Consider the following 22,576-nt stretch of genomic DNA (forward strand, 5'->3'; position numbering starts at 1 on the left):
GTGTCAAGGACGTACCAAGTAAAAGTTCGGGAGAACTCATGACAACCCGCCAACCAAGTACACCTGTGATCCCATCTAAGAAGGAATGCAAAAGAATAACCTTGAACCAAGACTCACTCGTGGGTGATGGCAGGGGGGGCACACAAAAGCCTATTTGAAAAATGATTAATGCAAATTCAGAAGAAAGCCTGTCATGATGGCTGATAGAATGCCTACCAGACAAGCGTGACATGTGACCAGAAAACCTACTACTCATGAAACAAAAAGTCTGGAGATGATGGTCAAGGAAATAGGTTGCATGCTTATACAATATCTGTCCTAACATACATTTAGACAAATGCAATTAGTCTGCAGCCTATGCCCTTGCTTCACAATTCTACAATAATTTAGTCATCTTCTACCACAGCCTTGCCCTATTCCCAGGCTCAGGTATTGGGAATTTGACAATGGAACAACCCCCCCTCCCCCAGCTCTGGTGTTGGGAATTTGACAGTGGAGGTCTTCCCCTTCCACTGAAGGTGCACAGACTGCTTGCATGCAGGACGAGCCTTTTGCTTCCCAACCCCCCTTCCTTGCCAAATATGCAAATATCACGTGGTCTTCAGCTAGTGGTTGGAGCTAGTCTCAAATCCTTCAATGAAAGCTGTCAATCAAATGTACTCAGACATCATTAGCTTCAAATAACCAGCTAACTTCAGCCCACTTTTAAAATATTTTCTTTTCTGGATGATGATGCATGTCACCTATTTTATTTTCTTTCTCAATGTAAGCAAATTATTGTACAACCAGTAAGACAATTTGAGTAGTGGGAAAGATCTGACAGACACACACACACAAACAGAGATGGATATATAAATATGGAAACTTTTGGTGTACCCCCAAAATTTATTGCAGCCCATTAAAAAGTTCAGCATGATTGTGATGTCCAAGATGAAGACAAATAATTACTGCATTTATATCGAAAATAATCACCACATGAAATATTTAGGAAAATATATTATTGGATCATCAAAAGGAATTAAGTCCTTAGAACAAATCTTGGATAAAATAAGAGTAGAAACTGCATGCATTGATGATACAAATAGGGAGAAAGCCGTAAAGGACATCTACATAAAGGAAGCCACCTCATGGTTATGGATTTTTTTAGAAGTCTCAGTCTACTAATATGTGGTGCTTACATTGCTCAGGTGATCCAGTGCAACACATAATTGATATAACCTGGCTTTTATAAACATATTGACAAGGTGCCTGTGAACTTCATATAGAAATGAAAGTAACAGACAGACAATTTTCACAAGACTGTCTATCACATTTCAAATCTGTGAAAAGGTTAAGATTGTCAGTTGTATTTGAGAGTTCCCAACAGTTCCCCCATTTATACCCACTTATGCCCAATAATGATAAGCTGTTTTGGGGTACAATCATGATTTTCCAAGTTCTTCTGATTGAATCAGACTGCTGCCTTTGCTTTCCCTTTAGTCAATTCACTTAGATCATAATACATCCCTAGCAAACGTTTTAATTTAGAACTGGAAGTTTGCAAGTTTTCCCAGAATCCAAGTTCATGGAACAAAGCCTGAAGCTGCAGGGATCACTCAGAAGGGTGGGATCAAAGATGCTATTCCAGCAATTTCTGCGAAAACCTCCACACAAATAGGGTTGGGGAAGATCAGTGTGTGGCGTCGTCCTTCAGAGAGATACAGAATTTTGGGGTTGATGCCATCAACTTCCCCATTAAAAAAAAAAAAAAAAGAAAATCTGAATCGACTATTCTAGCACTCAAACTCTGCAACCGAAGCATTCGTGAAGATATTTTGTTTTATGTCAGTGAGCCATTGAACTCCGAGGGTCTGGTGTTGGTAGAACAAAGAGAAGAGGAGAAGGTAACGAGTTGAGAGAAAAGCTACACCTCCCTTCATACAATACCAGCAGATTTTTATTATCTTCAGGGCTCCTGCATAATGTAGTCTGATAGTACATTATCTTACCCAAATGAGCGCTACACGTGAACAGTGAGATTCTACAGCTAAGAGAAAAGCTGCTCAGGGTAAGAGAGAAGAGGGTGCTCACCAGTGATAGTCAACTGGAAAATATATTTTTCCACTATTATCTTTTCCAAAATAAAAGCCCCTCCCCCCCAAAATGTTCTCTATTGTATCAGTTCAGCTATAGCCTCAAGCAATGGATCTGTCACCCTGAGCTGCAACAAGGTGGCAAAAAATTCTTACAAATGACATTTGAAATCTAAGTATTCAGTTGACTCTGTCTGGCCCAGTACATGAAAACAGACAGAAATGGAAATAATAAACTGGTTATTTTCAAGCTGAGCTATGACTGAGTATGCCGGCTTTTCTTTAAGGTATTTTGGTGCTTCCTCCATGACTTTATCGAGACAGGTCAGTAGAAAGTAGTACAGAAATATTCCTTTTATCTGTTTAGAGAAGTGTGACTTTCCTTCCCTTCTCATTTATTGGCATGCAGCAATGAGCATACTCACCAAACATTTCTCTGACAAAATATAAGTGCTTTATATAAAAGCGAGAACACTTGTCAGTTATAGGCTGAGAGCTCTGCCGATGCACTGAAAACACTGGACGAACGAACACCTGCACACAGAAAGCAAATGGATCTTGTTTACAAGGATTCACCCCTCTATCTCTGCAAACTGTTTCGGTTCTGCTTGATTTCTGGTGAACTTTCAAATGTGAAATCAACTCTAGAATTAGAAACTTCAATGAAGTGAAAAAAAGGTATATTATTTCCTTCTCCCAGTTGACTCCTACTCAACATCTTCTGCATTCATTCTTCATGACAGGACAGTTATGAGAGAGAAATTAATAAGTGACTATTGGGAGGAGGTAGTGTGAGGCCTGTGAACAATAAAAAAAATTAATTTCAGTTGTGGGAAATGTAAAAGAATCTTTGCATTGGTTTCTTGTAAAAAATGTTTTTCTTGTACTTGCTGAAACATACATTTAGATGATATTTACTATTTAGATATCCAGTACATTTCTTATAAAGTAAGTTGAATTATAGTAGATGATTTTATTTAATGTATTTAATATGTTGACATACATACACATATTTATCATGATAGTGAGAGTGGTTTGCTATTAGGTACAGTTTTTTAAAATAAATGAACAACCAAGTATTGGTGCCTCACACCTGTAACCCTAGTTACTCAGTAGGCTGAGTTCTGAAGGTCATTGTTCTAAGCAAGCCTGGGCAGGAAAGTCTTGGAAACTCATATCTCCAAATAGCTACCAAATACATACATACATACATACATACATACATACATACATACATACATACATACATACATACTAAAGCTGGAGGTGGAGCTGTGGCTCAAGTAGTAGCCTTGATCACACAAACCTCAGGGACAAGCCTTAGGGCCCCGAGTTCAAGACTCAATACTGGCACCCAAACAAACAAAAATCAAAATAATAAAGATCTTCTAATATGCAATTTGTACCAAAAGAAAAGTTTCATAACATCTAGATAATCACAGCTATTAAGAGAAAACTCTTCATAATATTTTCTGTTTTTATTTGTATTTATTATTTGCTTAAAATAATTTTATTGTGGGTTTTTTTGCGTTGTCATTTAACAAAACAGTTAATAAGTTAATTACTATACTTTTCAAATCACAGGCCTTGTGTGTGTGTGTGTGTGTGTGTGTGTGTGTGTGTGTGTGTGTGTGTGTTTCAGAATCTCTCTCCGAACTCCCTGAATTTTTATCCAACTGTTTTCTCATACACTTTCTCTACTCTTAAGAGTGAATAAATTAAACTAATTGGGGAAAAGAATGCTAGGAAGGACAATGAATGGGATATACAAAGTCCTAACCTGCTGTTCTGGGGGCATATTTTCCTCATAAGTGTGTAAGTACATGGGAAGCATTCTGAGCATGCTTCTTCCCTGATCAATATTGAAAAGTACATTTACTTGGAGTTTCATAATTCATGAAAATTGTGAAATTTAGCAGCTTCAGCCTTTTTAAGAGTTCAATTCATGTCTACACGGTACCATGCTGGCCCAGAAATACATCATCTGATGTTCTTTAGGGATAAGGAGCTAATCAATTTTTCCTATAAGTCAGGAAAGGTTGCCTGAGAAAATGGAAGATGCTGGGTTCAGAGAGGCCATGTAATTAAAAAACCATCAAAAAATTAAGTTTCAGTCTTGAAGGAAGAACAAGAAAGCAGGGTAAACTCATTCATAATCAGTTATGATAACCAAAATAATGGCTCCTGAAAGAGACAATGTAAAAAATAATAGTTCATAATTTAATGGGAAAGGCAGTTTTTGAAGTCTGAAGTCCTGGAGGAACATCGGCATGTGAGGCACGTGTCTCTGCTACGGACAGCTGCTCTTTACAATGAATTTCAATTACTGAAGGTTTGGAAATTAGTCACTGTGGGCAAATTGCTTAAAGTAAGAACTGAAACCAGATATTTGTAACTGCAGAACTTCAGTATTTTTGTGCGTAAGGATTTTATTTTATTATTTTAATTCCAGATATATTTAAGACAACTTTATTGGATGGAGAAAGAATAAACAATATAAAAGTTAAAATTGTAGTGCCATGTTTGACTCAAACACTTATTTGGGGCAATATTAAAACTTAAATACTTAAAAAAACATCTCCCAAGTTCTCAGAAGCTGAAAACTAATACAGAACGTATATCTACTTTTTCAAAGGTTAAGTATCAAGGTTATTGCTTGAACAATAATGCTAAGTAAGTTCTATCTTTTTCAATAGTTACAGCATGTATTAAGTAACTCATTTCTGTTGTATTCTAAATGAGTATGTTGGAAAAATGCCTTGTATATAAAAATATAAAAATATATGATATATATTTGGCACTGAATTCAACACAGTATACATTATTTTCATAAGATTAATGGAAAGTAAATATCTTTGAAAAGGAATTTGATATAAGTATTGAGCTGTTTGTTCTACCTAGGATGAAATGCAATTTTGTAAATTTTGTGTGCGTGATACTGAAATTCTGGATTGGTAGTCTAACTGAAGAACTAAATTGCCAAAATTAAATAAAGGTGGATTTAAAGAACAAGAAAAAACAACTTAAAAATGGTCTTATTGATATTCAGAGGAAAATTAATTCCTTAAAATTTCTTTTTTTTTATTTTTCTTTTTCTTTTTTGGATTGTCGTGGGACTTAAACTCTGGGCCTGGGTGCTGTTCTTGAATTCTTCAGCTCGAGGCATAAGTTCCACCCCTTGAGCAAGAGTGCCACTTCCAGTTTTCTGGTGGTTTATTAGAGATAAGTATGTCATGAACTCTACTGTCTCTGCTGGCTTTGAACTGTGATCCTCAGATATCAGCCTCCTGTGAAGCTAGGATTGTAGGTATGAGCCACTGATATCTGGCTAACATTTCATTTTAAATGTGTTTTCTTTTTAAAATTTGGTTTTAAAATTCAATGGGAAATAATTTTGTATATGTTCAGTAGAAAAATAATATTATGCTTAAAGACTAAAAAGTAAATATGAAGTATCTTGTTTCACAATTAGCATATGATCATATGGCAATAGATTTGATGTGTATACACACACCTTGATGCTCATAAAATTAATGTGTATAATTGTAAGTTTAGCCCAATCATTTTAATGAAGGTGTACAATAATCACTATGTAAGATGTCTTCTTTCCCCAACTGGAATGAACACACTTTTTAATGAGGAAAACTTCTGTGATGGAATTTTTGTTTGATGATAGTTTATCTTAGTCAAACACGTAATCCCAGAATTCCACCAATTTCATTGTCTACACAATCCATCTGCTTCCTCCATGCTGGCTGCATTAGTCTGAGTCCCCGAAGGGAATAGGAACATATGCAACTCTCTTCAAATGTTGTGTTTTTATCCATGGATTTCAATCGTGTGTTCTATTTTCTCTCCATTTTGCAACTATGCATCCTGAATATGTCACTTTTTATTCACTCAATCAATCTTATAATTTCTTTTAAAAGATTTATTGTAAAGGTGATGTACAGAGGGTTACACTTACATGACAACATTTCCTTTTGAACAGTGTCACCTCTCCCTCATTCTCTCCCACTTTTTCCCCTCCTGACTTCTCTCCCCCCAAACTTGTATAGTTCATTTCCAACAGGGTGTCTATCTAGTGGGTTTCACTGCTGAATAGTTTGAACTGGTTCACCCATTGTCCTGATGTTTCTGTGCTTCCCCTATCTCTCCCCAAATTGGATAAACTTACATGCAAGCAAAAGGACACAATTTTTACAGTACTGATATAAAGTATCGGTGGAAACTGGCATCCACCCTCAAATATTGCAGTCCGTTCATCAAATTTTCATAAATTCAAGAAAATTTAGAGCATTTACGTGGCACTTATATAAATAAATAATTTTCATAGCAAAGTATTTCATTATTATTATTTCCAGTCAGACTTTGAAGGATGAGTGCATATGAATGCAGTAGTTCATATAGATGTATGAAATTATAACAGTGGAATGAGATGAAATTGCTGAAAATGGAGAGAAAGGAATGAAAGAGAACAATAGCGATGGGTTTGGTCACAATATGAGAGTGGACAGAAATATAACAATGAAACCACTGGATATAACTGTATAAACTAACAGTAGAGACAGTCCAACTGAGAATACACTATCTGAAGAAAGGCAGTAGTTTGCTTCAAGCCTAAACTCTTAAAAATGTCAGCTCACACGGCGAGTATGAGGGACTCTTGGGAAGATGGCTGTTGATGTAGATGGGGATTAAAAAATAATCTAAGTGAAAAATAAATGTTCACCTAGTTCACAGAGGGTGAAGTTGAAAGTTGAGAAAAAGAGGATGACATAATAAGGCCTTTAGCAATGGTATTCACTTTTATTGTGTGCAATATGAGAAGACTAAAATGTACCTAACCCTAACCCAACCACATCATCCCAACCACGTGAAGCTGATTTAGGAATTATCTGTCATTGGAAGTCTTATACTTGGTGGTAAAGAAATTAACATTTCTTTCAAAGATGGGCCAAAGTTGGCCAGGTGCTGGTGGCTCATGCCTGTAATCCTAGCTACTCAGGAGGCTAAGAACTGTGGACCCAGATTTGAAGCCATCCTGGGCAGAAGATTCCATGAGAGTCTTATCTCCAAATAGTCACAGGAATAGAATTATGTGGTGCCATGGTCAACTGGTGTAGCTCTAGCCTTAAGCAAAAAGAAGTTGCACAGGAACAGGGTCCAAGCCCAAAGAGGGTTCAAGCCCCAGGACTGACCAAAACAAAAAAAAAGAAATGAAAAGAAAAGAAAATGGAAGTAAAATAATAAATTTTCCTTAGGAAAGTTAGTATATTCCTTAATATAGTTTATTCAGTTTTTATTTCTACTTAAAATGAGGTATTTTATAAACTAACTTGAATAACACAAAATATTTCTCATGTCTTATCTTTGCAAAATTGTGTAAAACTTGAGTTTTTCAATTAAGTCCAAGTTCAAATATTTTTGAGGTCATAGTTAAAATAAATTAAAGGCAAAAATAATGGATCCTGACATTAATTTTCACTAATTTGCAAACGAATACTTTTCTTTCAGCTGAGAAGGAACAATGAAGCCTTACATAAAATATATTTTCTATTATAAATTTTAAAAAATATTTTGAACTTTAAAGGCTTTATTAAAATTAAGAATCAAGTGTAGAGAAATGTACTCATGACCATACATATGTAACTGTAATCTCTTGTTCATCACCTTTACAATAAAGATTAGAAATAGAATAAATGTAGAACGATCAATACACTAAATGTGAGACAAACTTATACAAATAATTGCCAAACAGTTTTACACCTTAAAACTAAATAAAAGCAGCTCTTGTTCTTTATAAGAGACATTAAAAAAATTAAAGGAGGAGAAAGGGAATGGTGGAAGATAAAGAGTGTTAAGAAAAATGCTAAACTAAATTAAAATCTAAAGTACTTTGCCATGCACACCGGGCTCCATCCATCTCTATAGCCATTCTCATTTTTCATGTCAGAACACAGTTCCATCCTTCTTCCTGTCCTTAACATGTCACAGTTTTCCTCTTGCCTTGGTTAAGGCCAGTCACTCCATTCTTGACAGGAGTATAGTTCCCACTTTGTTGATAAAACCCAAGACATTTCTTTACCTTGTAATACATCTATAAACTTCTCCTAGTTTTCTATTTATTGACCATCTTTTCTCCCGGGGAGCTCCATTAATACAAGTAGTGGATTCATGATGGTATTTCATTCTAAACATCTACCTATGCCATCATATTTTTTAGCCCTAAGAAGCAAAATTTCTTCAGAAAAGGGTTACTTTGTTGCTATTTTCATACCTTTCCTACTGGGAACATATATAAGCTACTGTTGCTGTCATATTTGATGTGTAATCTTACATTCAGTAACATTCACTTGACTTGTGTTAAATTTATATACCAACAATCAATGTATTGGTATCAGAAATCTACAACAAGAAGGTTTCCATCACTGTCGTGATTTCTTCCTGGAGACTGTCGACCAGGTTCAGCGGTGATGCTGTCCCTGAGCTCTGTGGTTTCAATGGGAGACCTCCCCAACTAGTCTTTCCTTAAATTATGATTACCTATTTTTTCATATTTGAGAACATACCTGAAATCAAAATCTCTAAGTTGTCTTCTATAACAACAGGGTAAGTACATAGTCTTAAACCATCCATTATGAAAAACCAGGAGCCAGTGGCTCACAGCTGTTATCCAAGCTACTCAAGAGGCTAAGATCTGAGGATCACAGTTCGAAGCCAGTTGGGGCAGGAAAGCTTGTGATAGACTCTTATCATCAATAAACTACCAAAATAGCTGCAAGTTCAGCTGTGGCTCAGGGGATAGAACACTCGGGTACAGGGAGAGTACTCAAGCCCTGAGTTCAAGCCCCAGGACTAGCAGGAAAACAAAACAAAACAAAAAAGAATCTCCTGTATATACACATAAATATGTATGCCCCTGCTCTACAAAAACAAGTTCATCCCATTGACCCAGGATGTCGTATACTTAACTGTTGAAAAGAGACTAAAAAATACATTTTTTTAAATTGTGAAAATGCCGTATAGAGGGGTTACAATTACATGGGCAAGATAATGAGCACATTTCTTATCAAGAATTGTTGACTCCTTCTTTGTTTCCCCTTCCCATCCCTTCCCATCTCCTCCCCCTCCTCCCCACCAAAGTTGTAAAGTTCATTTTTTGACATAATGTCTTGTACATCTCATTGTTGCAATGGATCCACCTGTATCCCTATTTAAACGATTTTTTTTGTAGAAGAATGTCATAAGTTCTCTCTCCTACTCCATTTACACAGGAAATAACAAGGACAGGAGAGGGCAATATAGAAAACATAGCAAAGATGAATTGCTATAATAAAATTGTAAAGTATCAGAAGAAATCACATTGAACAGGTCAAGTAAACATTGAAGATGTTTACTTAGGTCTATTGCAATCAACATTAAGATTAATGAATCAGAGAAGAGGTATTGAACTTGTCTGATGCTCATGGAAGCAAAAACACTTTAAAAAGTGTTGAGTTGAGTCAGTGGACAAGTTTTAGAAACGGCTCTGAGAGAATTACAGATACCACTGAAGAATGAGTTGGCTGATGGTATTTGCACAAGTTAAATGCCTACTCTCTTACAGAGATGGAACAGCAGTGGTTCTAATTTGCACTTTGATCATGTCTTGAAAGGATCCACAAGAAACAATTCTGAGTTGGAAAAAAAATTGCCAAGAGCATTTGTTACTCAAAGGGACAGAGAAAAGATTTGCAATAAGTTTGCCAGAGTAAATGCCCCAAAGACAAAGATGGAAGGGAGTGAAATCTCAACTAAAAGTTTGTCTAAACTTCAGTTGAGAAAAATGGTAAAGACATTTGGGTCAAAAGAAACTGGAAAAAAATGGATGCCTATCCATGTTTTCCTATCACTCATTTAAATGGTTAAAAGATTGCTTCTGAAGTAGTTTTAAAAGAACTTTTAAATTTGTCATGCATTTTTTACATAATCCAAAGCATTTCCTATTAATTATGTGGAATATAACTTGAGTGACTACATTTATTGAGTCACTTTTTGTTATAAAAATGGCCAGATGCCGGGCGCTGGTGGCTCACGCCTGTAATCCTAGCTACTCAGGAGGCTGAGATCTGAGGATCGCGGTTCAAAGCCAGCCCGGGCAGGAGAGACCATGAGACTCCTATCTCCAATAAACCACCAGAAAACCGGAAGTGGCGCTATAGCTCAAGTGGTAGAGCGCTCGCCTTGAGCTGAAGAGCTGAGGGACAGCGCCCAAGCCCAGAGTTCAAGCCCCACGACCGACAAAAAAAAAAAAAAAAATGGCCAGAAACAAAAGAAACTTCAGAAAAAATTCTTTTCCAAAGAAGCATTTTGACAAGTGACATTTTTTTGCTTTTATTTCTTTTTTTTCTTTTTGTGGAAATATCATACAGAGGGATTACAATTACATGGGCAAGATAATAAGTACATTTCTTATCAAGAATTGTTGCCTCCTTCTTTGTTTCCCCTTCCCGTATCTTCGCCTCTCCACCTCCCCACCCCCACACCTCCCTACCACCCCCCATCCTTCACCCTGCCAAAGTTCTAAAGTTCGTTTTTCAACATAACATGAAATGTATTTGTCTTTATTCCTAACAATTACTGCTATATTGCTAATCTGATTTAAGTGTATTTTGTTACAGTAATGAATTCTTACTCTAAATCTGCACAGCTAGTTTTCTGAAATCAAATAATTGGAGGGGGGGGTCAGAGTCAGGGTGTGTGGGTATAGCCCAGAACTGGGTTAATGAACAAAGAGTCAATCATCATGGCATACATGCCCATATATTGTGCTGTGGGCTTTCATAGAAAATGATGCCAGAGATAGGAGAACTTCTCTCCGACTACCACCAAAGGCAATTCTCCTCTCTTTATACACCTAACTGATTTGGAAGGTCTGTGAGTACCAGAACTAGACACAATTAAAAAAAGAAAAAGAAAAAGAAAACCAAAAGAAAACAAAAACCAATCCATATTGAAGAATCATTTAAAATGCAAGTTGAGTATTTCAAATTGATCACTAAGAACCCCAAAAGAATGGCAAGAGGACATTTTCATAAAGCTACTCCAATTACCATGTCAGATGTTTAAAATAAAAAGTCAGCACAAGATGTGTTAACGGTCCCCAGGCAGAACGCTGCCATCTGCCTAAGGGAAGACTCCAAGAGCGTGGAGTCCCGCATCTGAGCGCTCTGAAATGCTTTTCCTAAGCTGTCACCTAAAAAGAATGGTAAAGTGGATTAATAAAATACCAGTCACAGGGATAGTTCAGCTGGGATGAAACAAACACCAGAGATTTTTTTTTCCCAGCAAAGAGAAACAACGCACAGGTTATTTTTTTCTTTTTTAGTGAATTATCTTGGCTTTTTCTTCTTCACTTGAGAAATATATCACTTAAAGGTTAACAAAAAGAACAACTTCAAACGAATTCTGAAATTTAAGTTTCATCAATGGAAAGAAAGGAGTCTTTTGTATGCTAGCACAGTTGCTTGTCCACTCCTCAATAATTTTAGTATAAATATATAATCTTGTCCTATCTGAAATGATGTTTATTATGTACTACATTGGATTCCATTTTCTAGAAACAGGCATGTCTGAGCCATAGCCTGTCTACTGTCTAAACTTGGAAAGTGTAGAAAAGAAATGAAGCAGCAAATATAGTGACGGTTATTGAAGATGGTTAGGAGTCTAACCTTCTTCCTTCCTTCTTCCTTAGAACACTTTGACATATGGAATAGCAAAGATGAGATGGATACCAGTTCGGTGATAGAGGTTTAAAAATAAAGTCAGCACTTTGTTGACAGAAGGATCAGGATGATGAATTGTGGTATGTTTAAAGGACTTTTGCTTGGCACTTGAAAAAGAGATGCATTATGTTTCACCTTTGTGAAGTCACATTTTAAAGTACTTGATTGAAAATATTGATAGCTGGTTCCTTACCTGTAACTGACATACTTTACAAAAATCCACAAGGCCAATTCCAATGGAGTTTATGAAACTTATAGTGCAATATGGCTGCAAGAGCCAAAATTTCACTATGCAATCATACCACAGATGTTAACATCAATCTCAATGCATCATGGTTATTTTATGAGACACCCAGTATATTATAAAATCTAGCTGTTTATTAAGTACTGACTCCAAAAAAAGCACTTTTTATATTGATGAAAATATAGTATGAAGGACGCTGTAGGTATGCAGACATTTCTATTTTCAGCACATACAGTACGAATGGATGGAGACAACACAGACCAAAAAAAAAAAAAAAAAAAGATTCTGGCACCTTGAATTCCATGTTTGTCATTTTTGTCTAGGCGCAGTCAAACAGTTCCTAGTGACTTTGGAATGTGAGTGAGCTAAGAGAAGTGTTGCACACTATGACCCACAGAGCAGATAGTTCAGAAAAAAAAAAAGTTCGTTTATGATAGTTGGGTGTAAAGCAACACAAATTACCATTGTTTTCTCATTTCTTTAAAGCAAGAATGAACAATGCAGCCTCCAATTTTAAGATGACATAAGCATATTGGTGAAATCCTTGAACAGATCCAATGATCACGAGCTCTGTGGAAGTGGAAGCATCCTCAATTCTGCAAAACAGTGATCATCTGTACAAGATACAATTCCTTGCAGTGTTGAACACGACCTTTAAATATTGGAAGAAAATTTCAATGAGTAATACATACGTTTTCCTCAGCTGTTTAATTTTCATTGACAATCTTGATCTCTTAGGAAAATGTGCTGTGTGTGGTTTCTGCTAAGAGAAGCCAGGAATTAATTTAAACCTATTGAATACATTCACAACTTTGTGCTTGGTTGTGTTGTGTAAGCTTTTCAGCTAATTCTTTTGAGATTAGAAATGACATTTGAACCTGAATTTTCTATTTCATACATATATATGTATGTATGTATGTATATATATATATATATATATATATATATATATTTCAGCGAACAATGATCAAGGTAAAAACTGGAAGACATTGACCTTTTAATTCTAATAATAAGTAGTAAAATGAAAAGTTTTACCTACTGCTATAAGTGCTAGAGAATTTAGAAAGGTCAAGAAAGACAAATATTGCCACCACAGTGATGTATGTGTATATACAAATATAAAACATTCTTACTGGATCATTGAAAATACCACTTATTTTAGGTACTCTCATTCAATCCTCAAATTCATTTTGAATTTTAGAAGTGAGGAAACTAAGCCCCTGAAATTTAAGTAAATTTTCTATTGTCACATACTCAGGTTGCAGTTGTGCTGGGATTTAAACCTATCATGCCAGTCTGTCTAGAATCAATTTTTTCTGTCCGCCATGAAACAGGCTGCCATTGGCAAAATGCTTTTGACAATGCTGTGCCGGCATAAATTGTTAAGGTTTTAATACCAGTTCTCTATATCTAGCCCCAGTGAGCTTTCTCACTTTGTATATTGTTCTTATGAACCTTTCAAAATGATATCCATATGGAAAAGTAAAATACAAGCATTTTATTGTTTTCATTTTATTGATTTAAAGGTCATTATAAATTCAAGCTATTTTCCCTGTAGCTTTTCCTGTTCTCACATAACTACCCAGATATCTCTGACCTTTCAAATGCTTATCAAGTTTACTATGCATTTTTTCTGATTCCTTAGTTCTTGCAGGCTGACTGTGTTCTATCACAGACATTGTCATTATTTTAGCAGTATGAAGCAAACCTTCCTTTTTAACTTTTATTTACATATTTATTATTTTTAAGTAGCTGTACAAAGGTGTTGTCATTTAACACAGCAGTTTGTGAGTAAAATGCACCTTGACCCATGTCACCGCCTTAACACGTCACCCATCCCCCATATCCCCACCCCTTCCCTCACTCATCTTAAGTTTGTGAGATGTACATTGGGTTCTCTCTCTTGTAGTGCTCTGTGTCCCAAGTTATGTTTTTAATTTAATTTAATTTAATTGTCAAGGCGATATATAGAGGGGTTACAGTTACATACTTAAGGCCAAGATTATATTTCTGGTTGAATATTGCTACACGCTCCCTGATTTTTCTCCCACTTGCCCTCTGCTCCAATCCCCACCCCATGCTGTAAATATTTGACAATGATGTCTTCCTTTCACCAGGTCCACACTGATTTTAGAAATTGGTTCATGGACCACATTTGACTCTGTTTCCAAACTACCCATAATCTTGACTCTTCCTTTCATGAAATAAAGACAAAAGAACCTACCCTTTATATTTTTCAGGACTTTAACTTCTACAGTATATAGTTGTATATAAATAATAAAAAGATCTTTTCCCATTGCCAAGGGTGTAAAATAGTTCTAAGGAGGCCACTTCTTAACAAAACTCATTCCTTTTACTCATGTGATTTTTAATATACAATTTTAATTTTCAAAAAGTTATAGATTTTTCCATAACTTGAGAAAACTGCAGAATTTCTGCAAACCTCACATTCAAGTAACCTATGAATAACATTGTTGTAATAATAGAAATCCGTATCAGACTTCTCTTTCCTCATTTTTCTTATTGTCTATCCTCTGCTTTTTATCTGTCTAGGCTAATGACAGTGACCTGGCATGTTCCCTCACATCTATGTCCTTTCAAGTGTGTTTTCTGAAAAAAAAAGTTCCAGGATCATTTTTATGTTATTTTATCAGTGTTTAATAATATTCTCTTGCTGCTATTCCTCTGATTATTTAATAGCAAATCTTGCTGAGTTCAAGAGACCTCTTTGTTCTGTTCTACAGGCTTATGGCTCTGTTAGATTCTGGAAATAATACAATTGAAGAACATGGGTAATACTGCTTGCTCTCAATCCTAAATTAGGATCATTGACCATTTTTCCCTAATGCCCAATATTTTGAAAACTTATTATTTCATTATTTGCAAAATAATTTTGGTTTATTGAAGCCAATTTAGAAATGCAGTATTTTTTACTATATATTAATCAGAACCAGAATCTAAGAAAACTCTAAAGAATGAAAGTATATATTCCTGGACAAAGAGAAACTATTCTTTTAAATAAAGAATAAAAGTCACAAACACCAATCAATAAGAAAATATAGAATATTAGCAATCTACTAATTTCTTTTTAAATGAAAAATGTAGTGTTTAATTAGTTAACAGATATTTGCAAAGTATTTATGTATGATAAAGAAGATATAATCAATAATTATATGTAAATTAAGTAAAATTTCTATTTATATCAGATGTTATCTTTAATCCAAAATGAAATTACATTAAAAATTAATGCATGGTGTGTGTATTCTTAAAGATGAATTTTAAATAGAGAATTATGAACATGCCTAATGGGAAACTATTTAGCATATATTAAAACGCTATTAAATAATTGGACAGAACTATACAATATACCATATTAAATAATTGAGGAAAACTCCAAGTACATATGAAAGTTCTATCAAACAATTCATTCTTTAACAAGATCTTATGACATTAGTGAATAATTCATTAGGTTTGAGATATTTTACAGAATTTCTTCTAATGCCACAATATTTTCAACTTAGAAATTGATAAAATATGGCATGTAAAACATTCAGTTAATCCACGATTTAACCCCTGCTTTCACTGTATTTGAGGTTGGTATAATTTGTGGAGGGGAAGGGAAAAAACAAATCGTTTAAGCAGGGATACATATGGACCCATTGCAACAATGCGATGTACAAGTCGTTATGTCGAAAAACGAACTTTACAACTTTGGCGGAGGGGGGCGGGGAGGATATGGGGGTGGGAGATGGAAGGGATGGGAAAGGGAAACAAAGGAGGAGGCTACAATGCTTGATAAGAAATGTACTCATTATCTTGCCCATGTAATTTTAACTCCTCTGTAAGGTATTTTCACAATAAAAAGAAAAAAGAAAAAAAAACATTCAGTTAAAAGAACATGGTAAGCAACATATTTTAAATAATTAGTGGATTCAATGAGAAATAATAAGTTCACAAGATATGTCAAAATAAATAATGAAATGAATAATGAAATAATGCCAAAATTTGTGGCATACAACAAAAATTGAATTACAGGAAAATAATTCATTTTGAATGGTTAGTCAAAATTAGGACCAAGTATATGACAAGACATTTAGTGGCTTAGAAAAATGGAGAAAATGCCTGAAAACACATCTTACAAACCCTGATTAATAAATGAGCAGAGAATCAGAATAACCTTATTTGAAAGATAGGTATTTCATAATATCATTCACCCAAAAAACTGCACTTGTCTTTGGCTTCCTTGGTTAAAATGCTACCATCTCAATCATGTACAACTGTAATTATTTGCTTTTAATGATGCTTATCAAAATGAACTCTAAGAAATAGAAACAAGAGGCTTTCATTGTGCTGTTTGCAATAACTTTTCCCCTTCCCTTTATTCCTTTTTGTCATTGTTTATATTTATGTACCTTACATTTTGCATATAAATTTCTCTGAGCTGAGGAAGGGAAGGCCAATCACAGAAACAGTGGGACAAAGGGTGAACCAACTCATCAGTACTCACTAGACAATATGTTGGAAATGAACTCTCCAACTTGGCAGGGAAGAAGGTTGAAAGGAGAAAAACTGGGAGAAAACAAAGCAGTGGCTGTTAAAAAGAAAAGTGTCCAATACTTGACTCATGTAACTGTAAACTCTTTGTATATCACCTTACAGTAAAATTTAAATTAAAAAAAATACTACCATCTTGTGTAAGCACAAGGATGTTAAGGATCATATAATTAATATGAGAATTTGCTATTTTTTACTGAATAAATATTGTCAATCACATTATTGCTTATGGATACAAATGTAAACTATTGTATAAAATACCAGCATGTATATCTTTTGTGATCAGACTGAATAATCGCCAAATAAAAAATAAATGAAATTTAACATTTTTCCTTTGCAATGTTCACTTTAAAAAATCAACATATATAAACTATCCCTTTTTGCAGACGACATGATACTATACCTTCACGATCCCAAAAACTCCATCCCCAAACTCTTAGAAATCATAAATCACTTTGGCAAAGTAGCAGGATACAAAATAAACCCACAAAAATCAGTTGCCTTCCTGTACACTGACAATGTACAAGAAGAGAGGGAAATAAAGGGAGCAACCCCATTCACAATAACCTCCCCAAAAATAAAATATTTAGGAATTAACCTAACCAAAGATGTAAGAGAACTATTTAATGAAAACTATAAAAAGTTAAAGAAAGAGATTGCAGAAGACACTAGGAAATGGAAAGACCTCCCATGCTCTTGGATAGGCCGACTTAATATAGTGAAGATGGTAATACTGCCAACATTAATATACAAATTCATTGCAATTCCTATTAAAATCCCAATGACGTACATCACTGAAATACAGAAAACAGTCCAAAAATTCATATGGAACAACAAAATACCTAGAATAGCCAAAACAATTCTAGGGCATAAAGACAACATGGGAGGGATATCCACGCCGAACTTCAAACTCTACTACAGAGCTATAATAACAAAGACAGCATGGTACTGGCACAAAAACAGACCTGAAGACCAATGGAACAGAATAGAAGATCCAGAATAAATCCACAGGCCTACAGCCAGCTGATATTCTACAAAGGAGCCAAAGACATACAATGGAAGAAACACAGCCTCTTCAACCACTGATGCTGGGAAAACTGGGCAGCCACATGCAGAAAAATAAAAGTGGACCTCAGCCTATCACCATGCACCAACATCAACTCAAAATGGATTAAAGACCTTAACATTAAACCTGAATCTCTGAAACTACTGCAGGAGAGTAGGAGAGACACTTGAACTAATAGGCACAGGAAGAAACTTCCTGAACAGAGTCCCAGGGTCACAACAAATTGAAGAGAGAATCGACAAATGGGACTACCTTAAAATAAAAAGCTTCTGCACAGCTAAATCTATCACAAACAAGCCAGAAAGACAACCAACTAATTGGGAAAAAATATTTGCCAGCAATATATCAGACAAGGGGTAAACATCCAGTATATACAGGGAACTCAAGAAACTAATCCCTCCCAAACCTAACAATCAATTACTAAATGGGCAAGGGAACTAAAGAGGGACTTCTCAGATGAAGAAATAAAAATGGCAAAGAAACACATGAGGAAATGTTCATCATCCCTGGTGGTGAAGGAAATGCAAATAAAGACAACCCTGAGATACCACCTTACCCCAGTCAGAATGTCCCACATCCACAAATCAGCCAACGATAAATGCTGGAGGGGATGTGGAGAAAGAGGAACCCTATTACACTGCTGGTGGGAATGTACACTTATACAACCACTTTGGAATGCAGTCTGGAGGGTCCTTAGAAAACTAAAGATTGACCTCCCTTATGACCCAGTCATACCACTTCTAGGCATCTACCCTGAACAACAGGAACCAATATACAAGGACACGTGCACCTCCATGTTTATTGCAGCATTGTTCACAATAGCTAGGATATGGAAACCACCCAAATACCCCACCACAGATGAATGGATCCAAAAATTGTGGTATCTATACACAATGAAATATTATGCACCCATTAGAAATGACAAAATAATGGCATTTTCTGGGAAATGGATGGAGCTAGAAGAAATCATGTTGAGCGAGGTAAGCCAAGAGCAAAGAGACAAAGGGTACATGGTCTCCCTGATAAGTGGATGTTAAATCCAAAATGTTAGGTGATATGACAAAATTAACAGGACTTAAGAAACAAAGAACTCCCACTCATCTGGTCACTATTAAATATCCTCATGCTGTTGATCACATGTATGGTGTATATATGTACACCATTATATGTTATAGACAGTGACAGACAATTTGCTCCAGAAAAGTTAGAATGAACTTGTGACTTTAAATGAGCATCATTATTCCACAATACTGTGAAATTTGGGAAATTATGTAATCCCTTAATCACAATTTAAAAAAAAAGAACCTTGGGAAAGATAGGGAGGGAAGGGATGGTAGGGGAAAACAATGGAGGGGATAACAATGCTCAACAGGAAGTGTACTCATTACCTTGCTCATGTAACTGTAACCCTCTGTATAGTATCTTTACAATAAAAAATTTAAAAATAAAATAAACATATATTGTATGTCTGTTTATTTCTTTTCTTTCTCTATTACCCATACACACTCATTCACACAACACAAAATGATGCATCCATAAATACACTCACAGCAAGTATTGAATTCAATATTAGAATTGGCCATTGGAATTTACAGAATTATTCTCATTATTTAATGTTTGTAGTCTCAACAAATAGTCTGTATTGGTGGCATGATGAAATACTATTTTCCTTCTTTATTTTGAATTAATTATTTTAAATGTTTCAGGGTTACTACCAAATCTATCATATTGTATACATAAGCAGAATAAAAATTCCAATAGATTATAAGTATACTGTAATTAAATATTCCAGTTCATTTTCACTATAGATATGAACAATTTAGATAACAATTACATCTCAGTGGACATGAGATAATAATGTGATCCAATAGCACTCCAGTTACACAAACAACAGCATAATGAGAGCTACAAACTTTTTTTTTAGAATATTTTTTCTTTTCATTGTGAAAATACTGTGCAGAGGGGTTACAATTAGATGGGCAAGATAATGAGTACATTTCTTATCAAGCATTGTAGCCTCCTCCTTTGTTTCCCCTTCCCATCCCTTCCCAGCCTCCCCTCGTCCCCCCAACCAATCTTCCCCCCCACCACCAAAGTTGTAAAGTTCATTTTCGACATGACAACTTGTATTTCTCATTGTTGCAACGGGTCCACCTGTATCCCTATTTAAACGACTTGTTTTTCTGCTTCCAATCCACAAATTATACCGACATCAAACACAGTGAAAGCAGGGGTTATACTGTGGGGGAGGGACATACAAAGCAACAAAGAAATAATCTTATAAATGAATTAGAAATAAATGCATGAAAGAAAAAAAACCATTTGAATACATATCTTAGGGTTCATTTTCCTGACATCACCTTATCTGACCTTTTCTGCTTGACATATACTATACATATACTAGATATTGCAAATAAGGGAGACCATGGGACCTATGTTTCTTTGGGCTTGGCTTACTTCACTTAACATAATTTTTTCCAAGTCTTTTCATTTCCTAACAAATGGGGCAATGTTATTCTTTCTGATGGAGGCATAGAATTCCATTGTGTATATATACCACATTTTCTTGATCCATTCATCTACTGAGGGACATCTGGGTTGGTTCCATATCTTAGCTATAGTAAATAATGCTACAATAAACATAGTTGTGCTGGTAGCTTTAGTGTGGTCTTGTTTGTAAACATTTGGGTAAATGCCCAAAAGTGGGATTGCTGGGTTATAGGGGAGCTCTATGTGGAGTCTTTTGAGGAACCTCCATACTACTCTCCAAAGTGGTTGAACAAGTTTACACTCCCACCAACAATCCCCTCGAGCATCTGTTGTTATTAGAGTTCTTGATTTTTGCCATTCTAACTGGGGTGTGGTGGTATCTTAATGTTGTTTTGATTTGCATTTCTTTTATGGCTAGGGAGGTTGAGCATTTCTTCATGTGTCTATTGGCCATCCTTCATTCTTCTTCAGAGAAGTTTCTCTTTAAGTCTTTAGCCCACTTATTTATTGGGCAGTTGTTTCTTTGAGGATTTAATTTTTTGAATTCCAAGTATATTTTAGATATGAGACCCTTGTCAGTAGTATGGCTGGATTGGGGTTTATCTTGCTGCTCTTTTTCAGGAGGTTCAGATGTCTTATTACTTGTTGGTTTCAGATCTCTCCAATTTGTTGATGTAGGAACTCAGAGCTATAAACTTGCCTCTGAGTACTGCCTTTGCTGTGTCCCAGAGGAGCTGGTAATTTGTGTGCTCATTTTTGTTGAATAGCATGAACATTAGAATTTCCTTTCCAATCTCTTCCATGACCCACTCATGATTCAGCAGTGTGCTGTTCTGCCTCCATGTGTTACAGGATTTTCTTTGGTGGCTTTTGGTGTTGAGTTCTAATTTTATTCCCTTGTGGTTAGAGAGAATGCAAGGTATAACTTCAATGTTTCTGAATTTGGACAAGTTTGCTTTGTGGCCTAAAATGTGGTCTAGTTTAGAAAATGTTCCATGTGCTGCTGAGAAAAACGTGTATTCTGATGCTGCTGGGTGAAATATTCAGTAGATGTCTGTTAAATCTAGTTGATCTATGCACTTGTTTAGATCTGCAATTTCTCTGTTGAGTTTTTGCTGGGTTGATCTATCTAGTGGGGAAAGTGGTGTATTAAAATCCCCAACAATTAATGTCCTTGGATCTATGTGGGATTTGAGGGAAAGTAGTGTTTCATGGATAATTTTAGGTGCTCCGTTGTTTGGTGACTAGATATTTAGAATTGTAATATCCTTCTGAAGGAGAGATCCCTTAATTAGTATGTAGCGACCTTCTTTATCTCTTCTCACTAATTTTAATTTGGAATCTATTTTATCTGATATTTGGATTTCAACTCCCACCTGTTTATGGGGGGCGTTTGCTTGGTAGATTTTGTTCCAGCCTTTAACATTGAAAATGTTTTTTGTTTTTATGTGCAAGATGTGACTCGTGAAGGCAGCCGATAGAAGGATCCTGCTTTTTAATTCAACTAGGCAGTCTGTGCGGCTTAATTGGAGAATTAAGTCCATTAACGTTGATAGACAGGACTGAGAGATATTTGGGAGTTCCTGTCATGTTATCCACCTTCTTGGGGGCTGCGAAAACTGTGTTCTTCCTATGGTTCTTGGATTCTCAGGTTGGGTGCAGTTTCTTGGCCTTTATTGTGGTCTTGCTGGTTTAGTATGTGTAGGACATCTTTAAGAATCTTTTGTAGGGCTGGTTTGGTGGAGATGTATTGTTTCAATTTTTCTTTGCTATGGAAGGTTTTTATTTGGCCTTCAGTTATGAAGGAGAGTTTAGCTGGGTACAGTATTCTTGGTTGATAGTTGTTTGTTTTTAGGGCATGGCATACATCATTCCAGGCTCTTCTTGCTTTGATTGTCTCTGCTGAGAAATCTGAGGTGATTCTAATTGGTTTCCCTTTATAGGTGATTAATCTTTTCTGCTTGACAGCTTTAAGGATCTTTTCCTTGGTCTGAATTGATCCTGTGTGGATTATAATGTGGTGGTGGATGTCCTATTCTGGTCTGGTCTATTTGGAGTTCTAAAAGCTTCTTGTATCTGAATAGACCTATCTTTTTGCATGTTTTGGAAGTTCTCTACTAGGATCCTGTTAAACACATTTCCTAGACCATTAACTTCTGTTTCTAGGTGCTCCTCTACACCCATTATCCTTAGATTAGGCCTTCTGATGCTGTCTTCCAAGTTTTGGATAGATCTATCATATTTCTTGGACTTGTCTTGGATGGTTGTATGTTCTTTATCTATAATATCTAGGCTGTCTTCAATCCCCAAGATTCGATCTTCTGCATGGTCTAACCTGCTGTCAAGACTTTCTACATTTTTTTAAATTTATTTTCCTTCTAAT

This window comes from Dipodomys merriami, unplaced genomic scaffold, assembly GCF_024711535.1.
Source record: "Dipodomys merriami isolate MVZ:Mamm:240054 unplaced genomic scaffold, mDipMer1.0.p SCAF_2, whole genome shotgun sequence".
Classification (NCBI taxonomy): domain Eukaryota; kingdom Metazoa; phylum Chordata; class Mammalia; order Rodentia; family Heteromyidae; genus Dipodomys; species Dipodomys merriami.